We start from the raw sequence: 14459 nt of genomic DNA, 5'->3' as shown, positions 1-14459 counted from the left end.
GTCCGTTTGACCACCAGCGAACTGGCAGCCAGGCTGCGCTGAGTCCTGGGAGGAGGTAAGTGGGGATAGTGGCTGGGATGGAGAACATGGAACTCAGATCTTGGCCTTGAAAATGGGGGGGGGGGGCGAGGTGAAGGTCAGAGGAGCACGAGGAAGTCCCCACTTTGATACTCCTCCACTCCAAACCCTAGACAGGAGGAGCCCAGGAGAAGTCAGTGGCGAAACCCCAAGTCCCTCCTGTGCGGCACTCCACAGCACTGATCTGTCCTCTTGTCCTAGCCATGCAAAAGCTCTTCTAGCTCAGCACCCCGGGGGCGCCCTGATTTCCCCCAATCTCATAGCACAGGTCAGGGCAAGCCCTGGCCCACCTGTCGCTGTCATCAGGACAAACTCCCAGACCTCTGCTCCGTGGTGTCCAGCTGTCCCAAACAAAGGCAAGGCCTGCATTTTTCTTTTGAGAGGCAGTTGTACTTTCCCCTCTGTAAAGACTCTAACAAAACCTAAGAGCAAAGAAAGGCCAATTTACAGTTACCTACATAAAAAACACAAATCAGAAATCACTTTGAAACCGTAATTCAAGCACCCTATGGGATCTATATTATTCATGTTCTCCAACATTTTTTTTTCTTTTTAGAAGAGTCGGATTTTCTGAAAGAGCTCACAGTATTATTAGAGGCATAAGAGTGAAGTTATAAATACAATGTCTGCTATATACCAGAAACTGCACTAACTCAATTAATCCTCACAATTAATACTGCAAAGTACTACCCCCATTTTACAGATGTGGAAAACTGAGGCTCACAGAGGTTAAGAGGCTCAAGGTCACACAGACAGTGAAAGGAAGAGCCATGATACAAACTCAAGACTGATGTGAGAATCTGTTTTCTTCCCAGAAGGTCCTAAGAGTTCCTGGCTCTCCCAGGCTCCCAGCGACCCAGGAGGTCCTGGTTCCAATTTATCATAGTGACCTGTAGTTTATCAGGCTTTGTTCCCAAGTTCAGCAGCATTGTGAATCCCAAAACGACCTGGGCTGACTTTAAGGTCACCTATTACAGGGACACATTTTCCAAACCAAACAACAAGCTCAGAGTCTAACAGATGAATTTTGTTCTCCTTCAAGTGTGAAGTCAATCTAGGAAGGTGTCATTTGGACACCAAAGTGTGAGGCTTCCAGGGAGAGTTCAACGGTTTACGAAGACCACGGGACAGAACTTCAGACACTGGGGTTACCCAGAAACACCACGTTCCCGTAGCATCCTGTGACACCTTGGGCCCGCCTCTCACCGGGGCATGGATGCTGGTGACTGACATGTGCCTCACCCAATGGCCTGCAACCTGGAGGACAGAGGCATCTTGGGTGATGGCGAGTACAGAGACAAACTATGCTGGGGGCGCTGGGGAAGGGGGCACTGAAAGAAAGGAGAAAAAGGAAAGGAAGTCAGGGAAAGCGGAAAAGGAGGGAAGGAGCAAGAAAAAATAAACCCGAGAAATGTGAGACCTACAGTCACTCTAGTTATAAAACCACTGAGTCCAACCCCTGGAAAAGATTCCACACGTGAACAGACCTGTAGGCAGGAGGCTCCCTTTTCCCTGCATCTGTCACCCCCCGACCCAGCCCTTCCTGGTGACCTCAGGCCCCAGGACCCACACAGGCGGCGGCTGTGTCGGGCTTGCCTCCCTCTGGGTTCCAGGGCCACCTGAAGACCTGGTCCTCCAGACAGATGGCGAGGGCTACCAGGAATAGCACAGCTAACCGTGCACAGGACGACCCCCTCCCTGCTTTAACACAACGACAAGTCACTTTGGTGGGGGTTATGCATACACACAGACTACCTGGTTCACAGCCCGGTTTCCCCAGTCACCCGTGGGTGCGTGAAGAAACGGGAGCTACTTGATGTCCGGCCTGTAAGGTGCTGAATGACCACCCAGCAAAAGGGCGCTTAATGATGGCTTCACCAGAGCCTGACAGGGACGCACGTGCCCAGCCCCACAGATCGTGTTTCTCAGCCACGGGGCGAGCACAGAGCTGAGAGGGGCTGCCAACCTCAAGAGGATTAGGGCCCAAAAATATCCAGACAGCCTGAAGAGAATGAATCCAACAAGGCGAAACTTTAATGGGACAGATGCTCGGGAGCCCTGTACTTGGGCCCCGAAATGCAGCTGCCCAAATCCCAGAGGGGGCGGAGCACTTGACAGCAGCAGCGTGTGTGAGAAAGGCACGGGGGGTGCGCTGTGTGTCCAGAGCCGGGGTGTCTGCCAAGCAGGGCTGTGACTGTAGCTACGCGAGAGTCGGAATAAAGGAAGTGCCCGGCTTCTCTCTGCTCCGAGCAGCGCCTCCAGGGCCTCACGCTTTCAGAAGGACAGCAAAGAGCTGGTACCCATCCACAGGAAAATGATGAGGACGGTGGGGTGGACTGAAGTCATGTCATACGAGCGATCGCAGCAAGAGCTATGTTTAGCCTGGAGAAGCAGCTCAGAGGGGACAGGAGAGCAGCTTTCCAATATCTGAAGGGCTGCCACATGAAGAGGGATTTTAGTGGGTTCCCTGTGGCTCCACAGGGTGAAACCAGGGCAACGGAAGTGGCATCAAGGCAAACTGGCCTGTCAGAAGTCAGGTTGGTGCTGTCTAGCACTTCGAGTTGTCTCCAGAGAGAATGAGCTCCCTGTCATTGGAAGTAATCAAGTACAAGAAGAATGACCACCTCCTTAGGGGTGTTGGGAAAGGTACTGGCCAGCCAAGATGACCTCTGTGGGACCTTTCATCTCCGAGTTGAGCCTTTCCTGGGAGACCTCGGGAGGGAAGACCTCTCTCTTGAGCGGCATGTCTCCGAAGGCCTTTCCCTTAAATTCCCTGGCTAAAGGCAGGAGCCAAGCACTTTCAACAGCTGCCATCCCACTGATTCCTTTTCCTAAATTAGGCTCCCTGGGGCCTCACACCGGCTGGAGACCAGAGACAAGGGCCCTACGTGCTCTAGAAAGTAATTAAGTCCATGATATCAGCACTGACTTGTCCCAAGAACACCGAAGCCCCAAGGGCAGGGCGCCAAGGGTCCTCAAATTACCATTCTTGTAGCAGATTTTGGCCTTTTGTCCCCGAGAGCCCAGGCCCTGTAAGGCGACCCATGCCAAATGGCAACCGAAATAGAGCTGAGTGCTGGGATACAGGCCGTCACCCAGGAAGTGGACGTCCAGTCAAGGACACTGGGAACGTGGCCTCCAACATCCCTGCCTACCTCTTCTCCCTCCACTGTTGTATGCAGTTGTTTTCTCCTCAATCAGCCAAGCAAAGTCAGATATGGGAGATGCCCCACAGCCAGGAGTGGGACGAGAAACATCCTGAAGCGGGGCAGGACTGGCACGTCTTGGGCATCTGACCCACTCACCCAGCGGATGAGTGAGCACTCCCTACACGCTAGGCATTCTGCTACAGTGACTCGAGTCTAACAGTAGGAAAAGAAAGGAATAACCAGTGAACAGATATTCTCTCTTGCTGCATTTGAGGCAACTAAAGCCCAGAGAGGTTAAGTGACTTGGCGAGGGTCACAGAGCAGTGCCGAGGCCTCAGTCAATTCTTAAACAGAACTGTCAGCCCCACTAGGCCCAGAAGTACCAAGGAGGCCCTTCTACCAAGCAATCCACTGGCTCTCTCATCCCTGGATCCTCTTCTTTTTCAGGGGATCAGAATTTGCTGGGAATCAAAGTTCCTAAGCAGGTAAAGGAGGTGGGTGGGAATCCCGCAGGGCAGATAACCCCCAGAAGAGCTTGGGGGTTCCAGAGACAAATATACCTCCTTCCCAAATTCCCATCTTGGAATGACTATTAAACCTGGGGGACATGAGAAAAAGGATGGAGACATGACACGTGGTGGGAGGAGAAGAAGCAACATGAAGGACCACGTTCAAATCCTCACTCAAGCAAACCAACTATACAGAAATATGTTTGTCGATTAGCAATTGCATATGGTTCCGTCTAATACTATACATTCAGAAGTATCTGTGGATGAAATAACACAATCCTAGGATTTCCTTCCAAATAACCCAGTGGGATTAATAGAAGGAGGGAGGTGGTAAGAGATGAAACGAGACTGGCCCTGCGTTAATAGTTGCTGAGACCAGGTGCCGGGTGCAAGGGGCTCATTATACTTACCATTCTCTCTACTCTTGGATATGTTTGGAATTTATTCTAATTGAAGATTTAGAAAGGAGATGTCGCCAATATTTTGAGCATCACTGCTAATGTCACAGCCTAGAAAGAGAATCTGTAAAGGATGCAAATATTGTGCCAAGGTCAATTTTGGGGTCCGTGATTATGTTAGCGCTTCTTAGTCTTTCTGGAAGGCATGTGAGCACATTCCGATTGAGCAGAACGGGAATTGAGAAAAGCGCTCATTAAAGACACGGCCAAAGCGTGGTTCATCCTCACTTCTCTTTTCCAGGAGACCAAGGTGCTGGTTTCAGCCTCCTTCATAGGAAGGGAGTACCTCTGGGGAAGCTCCTAGAAGATGTGGCGGGTCTCCTGTCCCTTTAATCGCTCCGTGGTGGTCTCAGAGCAGGGCTATTGTACCCTGGCTCCAGTGACGTCACCAGCAAGCCTGATTTGGAGATTCCAGCAACCCCTCCACAGAGCCTGGCCCATCCAAACCCAGTTGCTCAGATGCCTTCTCTAAATAGAAGGCTTGTGTGATGATGCCTCCCTTTGCCTGCTTGAGGAAGCCAGGCCGGCAGGCCACGCTGATTAATCCTGAGCTTATTTTTACCTGCATCCACCTGTCAATGTCAATTTCCAGAGGTCCTGAATCATGCAGCCATGTGGTGTGGTGATAGGAGAGCCTGACTTCAGGACAGGACTGTCCCTGGTGTAGGGTGAATTCCACTGGCAGCTCAGAGGTGGCTCTGGGTGGTCCACAGACCCAGCATGAAATGACACTGGCTCACACAGCAGGAGATTTACCATTTTCATCGTCAGTTCTCTCCAAATCATGCTGGTTACTGCAGGGAAAAGTCTCACTTTGCTGCCAGTAAGTCTTTAATTCTAACAATAGCTAATTTCCCTTTTAACAAACAGAGAACAAACCTCAGGTTTGGGGTCCTTGCAGACAACAAGATCTAGCTAAGATAGAACAACTTTGATTTTCATCATGTCTAATTCTGCAGCCGCTTTCCATGTATGGAAATGATGCTGGCGTCCCATGCACAACCGTTAAGACAAGGCAAAGAAATGTTCAGCAAATATAATTCAGGTGTTCTATAAAGTGTGAAGAAACAGACACAATTAACATGGAGCTAATGAAGTTTGCACGGGCCCCTCCAGCAGCTGCCCCACCTCCATCCAACACAAGGGACAGTGCGCAGAGATCAGAGAGGACAGGGAAGGCATCTTCGCTGACTGGGGTTAAGATATCCCACAGCCAACTTTTCAAATTCTACAAAAGCACAGAACCATCTGAATATATTCTATTTGGGTTTTATTTTCTCGGTCGCCAGGCCTAGAACTCCAGGAGTCATCCCTGACTTTTCCTTCAAACCCCACTTGCCATCCCCATTCCTGTTATCACCATCATTCTCACCATTATCGTCATCTTCTGGAGCATCACCGTCAGCAAAGGAGGGCATCTACTGAATGCCTCCTAAGAGCCAGGCACTTATCTCAGTAAATCCTCCCAACTCCACAAGCAGAGATAATCGCATCCAGCCTATCTTAGAGATAATGAAACAGACTTGGAGAGGTTAAGTGACTCGCCCATGTTTACACACCAAGTAAGTGGTGGAGTCAGGGTTTGAACCCAGGTTTGCCATCAGACACCAAGCTCTTAACCATGACAAATTCCTGCCTTTAATGCAATCAATCACTGACCTAGCTTAGGCCTTTAGCATTTCTTTTCTGGTCATCAAAACTATCTAACCAATCTACCTGCCTCCTATCTCCCACCCCTATCCCCATAGGAACCAAGCCATCCACTGTTCGGCACCAGCCTGACCTATATAACACTCAAATCTGCCCCAGAGACTCCCCTGCCTAAAATCTTCCAAAGCTGTTTCACCACTAGATGGTATAAATCCCCTGCACCTACTGGGGCTCCTTGATAGAAAGTGATACAAAGATTCTGGGTAATTTAAGAAAGAAAGAAAGGCAAGGGCAGGGAATGTGTTAGAAAGACACGAGGTAGCTCACTTAAGTTAAGCATGGGGCCGAAGAGAAAATAAGCACTCATCTCACGTTTGCTGGATGGATAAATGAATGAGAGAATAAGAGAATGAATAGGGCAGGCTGCTTGGTGAACATCATTCGTTTTTAGTCCGATTTGGAATTGCTTCAAAAGCCCCTAGTGGATGAGGCTCTGAACCACACATAGCCCCCTCCCCACTACTCCCATCTGTTTCTGAGTTGCAAGGACTCCCAGAAAACATTCACAGGTAAAATAAGTAAAGCAGCAGCCTGGAACCTGGAGATTTACACGTTAGTCCTGGCTCCACCACTCACTGGGTGGGCATTCTTGGGCTAGACACGTCCCCTCTCTCAGCCTCAGTTTCCACGTCTGTAAGATGGCCACATCCAGCAACTCCAAGTTGCCGGTGCTCAGAGGGAAAAGTAATGGAGGGTAATTGCATAAACTCTGGATAAATCCAAACACAAGCTCTGAGAATCAACTTCCTCACTTGTATTTTGAGTTACTGTTAAAATAGTAAAATAAACTCATTTTATTAAAATTAAATAAACTCTAGAGTTCATTAAAATGAACTCTACCCAGCCAAGAGAAATGATGGGGCCACGGCGGGCACTCACAGGAAGAGGGCTTTGTTCAGGAGAAAGGTAGCCCTGGGTTTCCATAGCTGCTACTAAGAATCCACCAAGTGCATTTACAGCACCAGGGCAGCAGGAGGAAGTTGAAAATTACAGGTGAATGAGCTGGGATCTAGCTACTATCCAGCAAGTGGATTATACAATAGAACATATATTTTGTTTTCTTTTTTTTTTTTTAAGAACATATATTTTGGACGCGTGTGTGCTCGCACACAGGCGTGCATGAGTGTATGTGCACTCAATGGAAAAGGCCCTAGAAACCCTTCCAGCACTAACCCACACAGGTGAGGAAACTGAGACTCAGAAAGTCTCAAATACCTGCTTTTGACGTGACCACTGATTTTGCACCAATGGTCTCTACAGCCCAGGTGTCTTGATTCCGCAGCCAGTGCGTGCCTGCTCTCTCATAAAACTCCCACCCATGAATTCTTTCTACAACACATCCCGCTGCTTCTCCTCCATGGGGATTGGCTGCCCCCTCAGTCTCCTGGTATGCCCGAGCCCATGGGAGGCAGGTGCAGACACGTTCTGCCACGTGAGCACAACATACAGTGTTTTTTGTTCTAAGTGGATTGGCACCAACCCACTCTCAACCTGCCAAAACTCTCCTGTGTTCTTTGGGCTCAAGTCCAAGGTCATCACATCACTTTCCAGGGAGCCATGGAATTGGCCCCAGAGAGAAGAAACATCTGGGAAGTAGAAAATGGATACGTATTACTCTTGGAAGCAGAGCAGCTCTCACCCACCGCACCTCACGACAGGCATTTGGCTCCCCTTCAAGATCTATGGAGGTGGGATCTGGGGGAGGCGGGGCTGGGGCCTGGGGGCGGGGCCAGGCCCTGAGGAGAGGTCGTACCAAATTCCCCATAGGCAAAGCTACCTTGAGACCTGCACCCTCCTGGCTGACAGGCAGTTGAAATGGGGCTGGTACAGCTCGTCTGCAAGGCACGACATCAGCATACAACAGGAGACTTCAGAAACGACATACAATGCTGCACACAAACTTTGTGTTTATCTGATTATTTCCTTCATTCAGAATTTAAAAGTGGAATTACGGCATCAAAGGCCACGCGCATATATATGTGTACTGAACAATATATACTACATATTCAATATATTATATATTCAATATATATTTATATTCAACATATATTATATATTGAACAATATATATATGTGCATATATAGATATCATATATATATATGTATCTACAATAACAGAAAAATAAAAATTAGAAAAGAAAAAAATTAGATGCCTCCTGTCACAGGAAGAGTTACACAGACAAATTTTGTCAATTTATATGATATTTAAAATTTCTGAAAGCTTAAAAAATCATGTTTATCTATAATGTTTGCTCATAACGCCAGGAGAAAGAAGAAGAATGCAAAGTTATAAGAAGAGAACAACTACTTTGTGGAAGAAAAAAGCCTCTAAGGAAATAAACCAAAATAGTAACTATGGTATGCCTAGGTGGTAAGATCCTGGATGATTTCTATTTTATGTTGTGGTTTTCAAATGGCCTGTAATGAATCTGAATTGCTTTTATAATCAGAAAAAGGGAGGCACATCTTTTCACTCTCAGCACCGCAGAGCCCTCTGAGCTGACCTGCCCTGCAAGCCCTGTAAATGCCCTGGCTCTGCCCCTCCCTTACCTGGGGGCTCCATTCTGGGTGCGGTTTTTATTTTGGTTTTTTTTGTTTTGTTCTTTTGGCCATACCTTGTGGGATCTTCGTTTCCTGACCAGGGATCAAACCCGGGCTTTCACCGCTGGACCTCCAGGGAACTCCCAGCGGCCCCATTCTGAATTTACGTCTGACATCTCCTCTGATCTTGGGCCAGGCCCCGTTTGCACTCCAGCTCCTTCAATGCTGTCTTCTACTTGACATGTAACCTTGAACCACTTAGAGCCTCAGTTTTCACATCAGTGAAATGACCACACCCAGCTAATCTCAATTCCCCACCCTCTGTGTCTTAAGATCCTGGCTGTTCCCAGCCTTCGTCAAAGGAGGACCACTCCATAATGGCCCAAGGAGTCCCAGCCTGGGTGACCTCCTGGAGCCACTCTGATGTTCTGTGACTCACATTTCCGAGTGACCATGGCCACAAGGGGCAGCCAGGATGCCAGCAGATCCCCGGAGAGCTTCTGAATGTGTTTGCTGTAACCCAAGTCAGCTCTTCTTTCATCTGAGTGAACTCCTGCTTCAGCCTCTTGCCTGGGATGCAGAAGCCATCCCTTTACAAACCTCCAAGAGAAGTGCACTCACCCCATGTGGGGTGGCCAGAGTCCTGGCAGGAAACAGCCAGCATGCTCAAATTAGGATCATTTAGGGAATGTTTAATTGAGGGAAATTTTACAAAGGTGTGGGCAGGGTGCAAAGACACCCCCAGGGACCATGCGCTTCTCTGTCATTAGCAACAGCCCACCCAAGGTGATGAGGATGTAGGAAAACAAATATCCCTCCTCATCGCTCTCCTCCTTCCCCCTGATGCCCTGGCCAGATGTAAATGGGGGCGCCCCACTGGCCGAACCCAAACCTCCCTATTGGCCAAACCCAAAGGAAGCCAGAGGGCAAGGAGCCCATGCAGGCTGGCCTCCCGGGGCGAGGGGAGCAAAGAGAAGAGATGCTGCCCACCAAGCATTAGGAGATTTCTTAATAATTTCTAACGGCAGCGTGTGTGTTCACAGGAAAGGCCCATGTCAGCCAGCACACCCTGAGCTTCCCTTGGAAAGTTCCCCACCTGGCAGTCTACGTTCCTTAGGCCCCTCTCACCTCAGCAACGCTATTTCTCTCCCTCTCTCCTGCCCTTCCTCCACCTGGTGGACAGCCTTGTAAACCAGTCACTCCCTCCTCCCCAGCTGCAAACCTCTCCCTCCTTCATCATGCAGAGCAGTTTAGAGAGCATCCTGCCCTCTGGTCCAAGGCGTCACCACGCCTGTCTTCCCGACCATACAGCGCTCTCCCCAGGAGGCAACCTGTCTTCTCTGGCAAATTGTTTTCTTGTCTCATTTCACGTTTCTGTCATTTGCGCTGCACAGCTCAAACTTCTTATTCGCTGCAAAGCCTTATCTGGGGAGTGTTGCAAAACATAATTTTCCCTAATTGATCTGGGTAAACATGTGTCTGTTGATACAGATCCCATCCCTTCACGGATCACTTGCTGCGTCTCCAGCTATACACCCCAGGGCAACGCCAAGCAGGCTCAGTGGATCTGTCTTTGAGAAAGTCCTCTCCGAGACAAGCTGGAGGAACGAGAAAAATAAGCAGGTGCTTGGAGCTGGAAGGAGTTTCATGTTGGTATCATCAGATCTGGTCTGTCCCCTGCAAGAATCTAGACTCCCTGGCACCCACCAAGAGACACAGCCCCAGAGCCACCTGCCCAGCGCCACGCCACACTGGCTCTGCAGCCCAGCTTGACCTCATTCTGTCTCTAAGTGACATCTGTCCTCTGCGCACCCTCCTCTTTCATCTCTGGGTATCCTGCCTTGATCTACAGGCAGTGGGACGTGATGGGCATGAGTTCAAGCTCAGCCACACGGTGGACAGGTGACAGCAAGCTGGGGGCTCCGGGACGAGAGCATGGAAGCTGGACCCAGGGATGATCGGGGGTCAGACACCAGGAAACGAGGCTGGGGATGTCTAAAGGGGTCTGTGCCCTGAGAAGTGAGGCGGGTCTGGGCTCTAGGTCATGGCTGGCTCACCAGGAATCATCAGTTACAAGAGGGGACAGAGCTAGAATCAGAGGCAGTGACCTCATGGGCAATCAGAGCAGCCAGGGTGGCCAGGGAGGCAAAGACGGGGAAGGAAGCGCCATACTCCATGGAGGGAGGAGCTTCTTGGAACACGCAAGCCTTTAGTTCTTGTGGCCATGCTGCACGGCATGTGGGATCTCAGTTCCCCGACCAGGGATCGAACCCGCGCCCCCTGCAGTGGAAGCGTGGAGTCTTAACCTCCGGACCACCAAGGAAGTCCCAAGCCTCCTCTGGTCTTAAAGGAGCTCCCTTCAATTCCACACAAGGGAACTAGAAACCAGAAGACCTGGCCCCAGTCTGACCTGCCACGTGACTGCAGGCAGGAAGCTCAACCTCTGTGAACCTGTTTTCTCATCTTTGAAACGGGTCTTAAAGTAAATGGGCTTCAGAGGACTAAAAAGTGAATCAGACTGAGACGGCAGACAGAAAAACGTTTTGTAAATAGGCAGTTGGTAGCTGATATGGTTTAAAACGTTCTTTCCCGCCTAACAGGAGGGCCCCTTGAAGGATCCTTCAATGCTTTACCCCAAAGTAGGAATGCATGGCGGTTGGGAAGAGGGACGAAGGATTCTGAGCCTGAGTACTGGGAATTTTAGACGTGACTGTGACCCTTACTCTTTAGGAAACCTGGAACACGACATTTTGGGTTTCTCTGCATCTGTTTCAACATTTTTCAAGTGAGAAAAAGAATTCCAGCTTTCCCTCAGATCTAGAGTGAGGACCAAATGAAGACAAAAGAATTCAGTAAAATACAGTAACAGAAAAAGAGCAGTACCTACCCTTTAATAAGCACTTGCTCTGGGCCAAGCACTGTCTCACCTACGGCCCACAGCAACGCTCCCAGATGGAACGGCAGTAATAACGACAACCGCTGACGCTGGACTGATGACAGGACTCGTTACTGAGCACTCGCCATGCACTAGGCCTGTTCTAAGGGCTTTCCAGGTAATTCCTACCTCTAGCTCCCCCAGTGGCTCTAGGAGGAGTAGGTACTAATTAACTCCCCATCCTGTAGCTGGACAGGCTGAGTTCACAGGGATTGACAAGCCAAGGTCTCGGGGCCAAGCACGGCACAGCTGGGATTCACTCAAACGCAGGGCTGGTTCTCCAACGCATCATATGTACATTGTGAACGTGTGTGCTACAGCCATCATATACCGTCCGATACCTAAGCGATTCTAGTCCCGAGAATGATGGGCAAGAGAAGGATGACACGGGGCTCTGTCGGTCACCTCGCCAGGGACAATGACACCAACAGGAAGCCACAGACAGGACCCTTACGTGCGTTCCAAAATGAAGCTGTTCCTGTGTAGCTGAAGAGGTGACCTGGAACCAACCCACCTGGAGAAACTTGGGGCCCAAACCTCTACCCAAGAAGAACAACTCGCTTCCACTCAGCAGCTGCCCCCAGTCACCCCCCGGGCTGCTCTGCCCACCCAGCCTAGGGCGGGCCCTAGACGGGGAGCCTGCTGTCGCATTGGCTGCTTTGCACATTCATCCCCAGGAGTGCCAGGGGCTCGGCCCTTCTCACACCCACACAGAAGCATACCATCTACACCGGCACACTGCATGTGTACCCAGGATCAAAAGATAGCCTGGCTCTACGCCCTTGCTCTGTGACTTTGGGAGAGTGATTTAAACTCTCTATGCCTCAATCTGCTCACCTGTAAGATGGGGATAAAAAAAAGTCCCTCCTTGCAGAGAAAAGGGAACCGTCCTGCACTGTTGGTAGGAATGTAAATTGGTGCAGCCACTATGGAGAATAGTATGGAAGTTCCTTAAAAAACTAAAAATAGACCTACCATATGACCCAGCAATCCCACTCCTGGGCGTATATCCAGAAAAGACAAAAATTCTAATTCGAAAATATACACGCACCCTAATGTTCACAGCAGCACTGTTTACAATTAAACAACACATGGAAGCAGCCTCGATGTCCACGAACAGATGAACGGATAAAGAAGACATGGTACATACATGCAATGGAATAGTACTCAGCCATAAGAAAGGATGAAATAATGCCATTTGCAGCAACATGCATGGACCTAGAGATGATCATACTACGTGAATTAAATGAGACGGAGAGAGACACATATCATATAACATCACTTATATGTGGAATCTTAAAAAATGATACAAATGAACTTATTTACAAAACAGAAATAGACTCAGACATGGAAAACAAACTTATGGTTACCAAAGGGGAAAGGGGGGGTACGGATAAACTAGGAGTTCGGGGTTAACAGATACGCACTACTGTATATAAAATAAACAACAAGGACCTGTTGTATAGCACAGGGAACTCTACTCAACATCTTGTAATATCCTACAATAGAGTAGAATCTGAAAAAGAACAGATATATGTATATATGTATAACTGAATCACTTTGCTATACACCTGAAACTAACACAACCATACTTCAACAATAAGTAATCAACTTATTCCTGAAGTCAGTCAACTATACTTCAACAATAATAATTAATAATAAAGTTAGAGTTAAGGCTTTGAACAAGGGGACTGGTTTTCCTAAACAAACAGAACAGTTTAGGAATACCTTAAATAATCACTAGAAAGTGTTGGAGGATTACATTAATAATGATAAAGAAAAAAAAAAAGTCCCTCCTTCCTAAAACTGTTGAGAAGATTTAGGGTCTAACACTTATAAAATGGTTACAGCAGCACATCATAAGCTTAGTAAAGTCTTATATTTGCCATAATTACTCCCGGTTGCAATCAGTAAAAAAGCGAAACAGGAACTGGGAGGGGTCACAGCACCTCCCAAGGCTGGATTAGACGAATCTCACAGAGCTTTGTAATATGACTGAGGTGGGAAGAGACAACAGTTCTGTCAGTATAACAAGGTTCGGACACTGGGCTGGGTCTCCTACATGGAACTGCGATGACTGGCCACAAGCCCCTAAGGTGAGAGGCTTGGATTTCTACCAGGTACCTGGGGGCAGCCGAAGGAAAAAAAAAAAAACGAGCAAGAAGAATGGGACTTCCTGGCGGTCCAGTGGTTAAGACTTCACCTTCCGATGCAGGGGGTGCGGGTTCGATCCCTGATCAGGGAGCTAAGATCCCACGTGCCTCGTGGCCAAAACACCAAAACATAAAACAGAAGCAATATTGCGACAAATTCCATAAAGAGTTTAAAAAATGGTCCACAACAACAACAACAAAAAAACAACAACAAGCAAGAAGTAGCGTCTCTCTCCTTCTGATCTCTTGCAGGAACCCGCAGCGCCACAGTGAGGGCAAGGATCAAACTGAAGGGCTACCCGGCACCCAGGGAGGGGGGTGAAGGTGGGCAGCTAGTCACCGAGCTACCTTCCTTCACAAGATGAGAGCCCCACTGTCTAGCTCAGGAAGCCGTCAGCAGCAGGCCTGGGGACAAGGAGTGACAAAGGCATGAGTCTCCCATCATGCTTATTGCTAAGTCACGGTCACGTCTCCCTCCCCCACCAAACCAAACAGAGCATGGGCTCTGGAGCCAGACTGCCCCTGTCCAAATGTCCAAATCCCTGCTTCTCCCCTCGATGTGGGACTCTGACTTAATTCCTCTGGGCCTTAGTCGTTCCTCTCTCACGTGGAGGTCCGGTTCATACTTCCCTTGCAGTACTGACATCAGACGACACGTCAGGAGCCCAGAAGAGCATCTGACACGTGGGCGGTACTCCCGAAATGCTCACCACCATTTTGAACACCGAGGGTCCTCAAGGTGAGATCAGGACCTGATCCACCTCTGCTTCCCCTGTCCCTTAGATTTGAGAGCTAATGTGTTGACCTAAAGCCCTTCCAGTCCGGATCTCATCTCAAGTCTGCCTTCCTAAACGTCACTATTGATTTCCATGGTGTCTTTTTGGAAGGATAAAGCAGTTTTAACTGCAACCAATGAATAATGGAAG

Source organism: Phocoena sinus, chromosome 11, assembly GCF_008692025.1.
Source record: "Phocoena sinus isolate mPhoSin1 chromosome 11, mPhoSin1.pri, whole genome shotgun sequence".
Lineage (NCBI taxonomy): Eukaryota > Metazoa > Chordata > Mammalia > Artiodactyla > Phocoenidae > Phocoena > Phocoena sinus.
Note: the sequence above shows the minus strand (reverse complement) of the source record.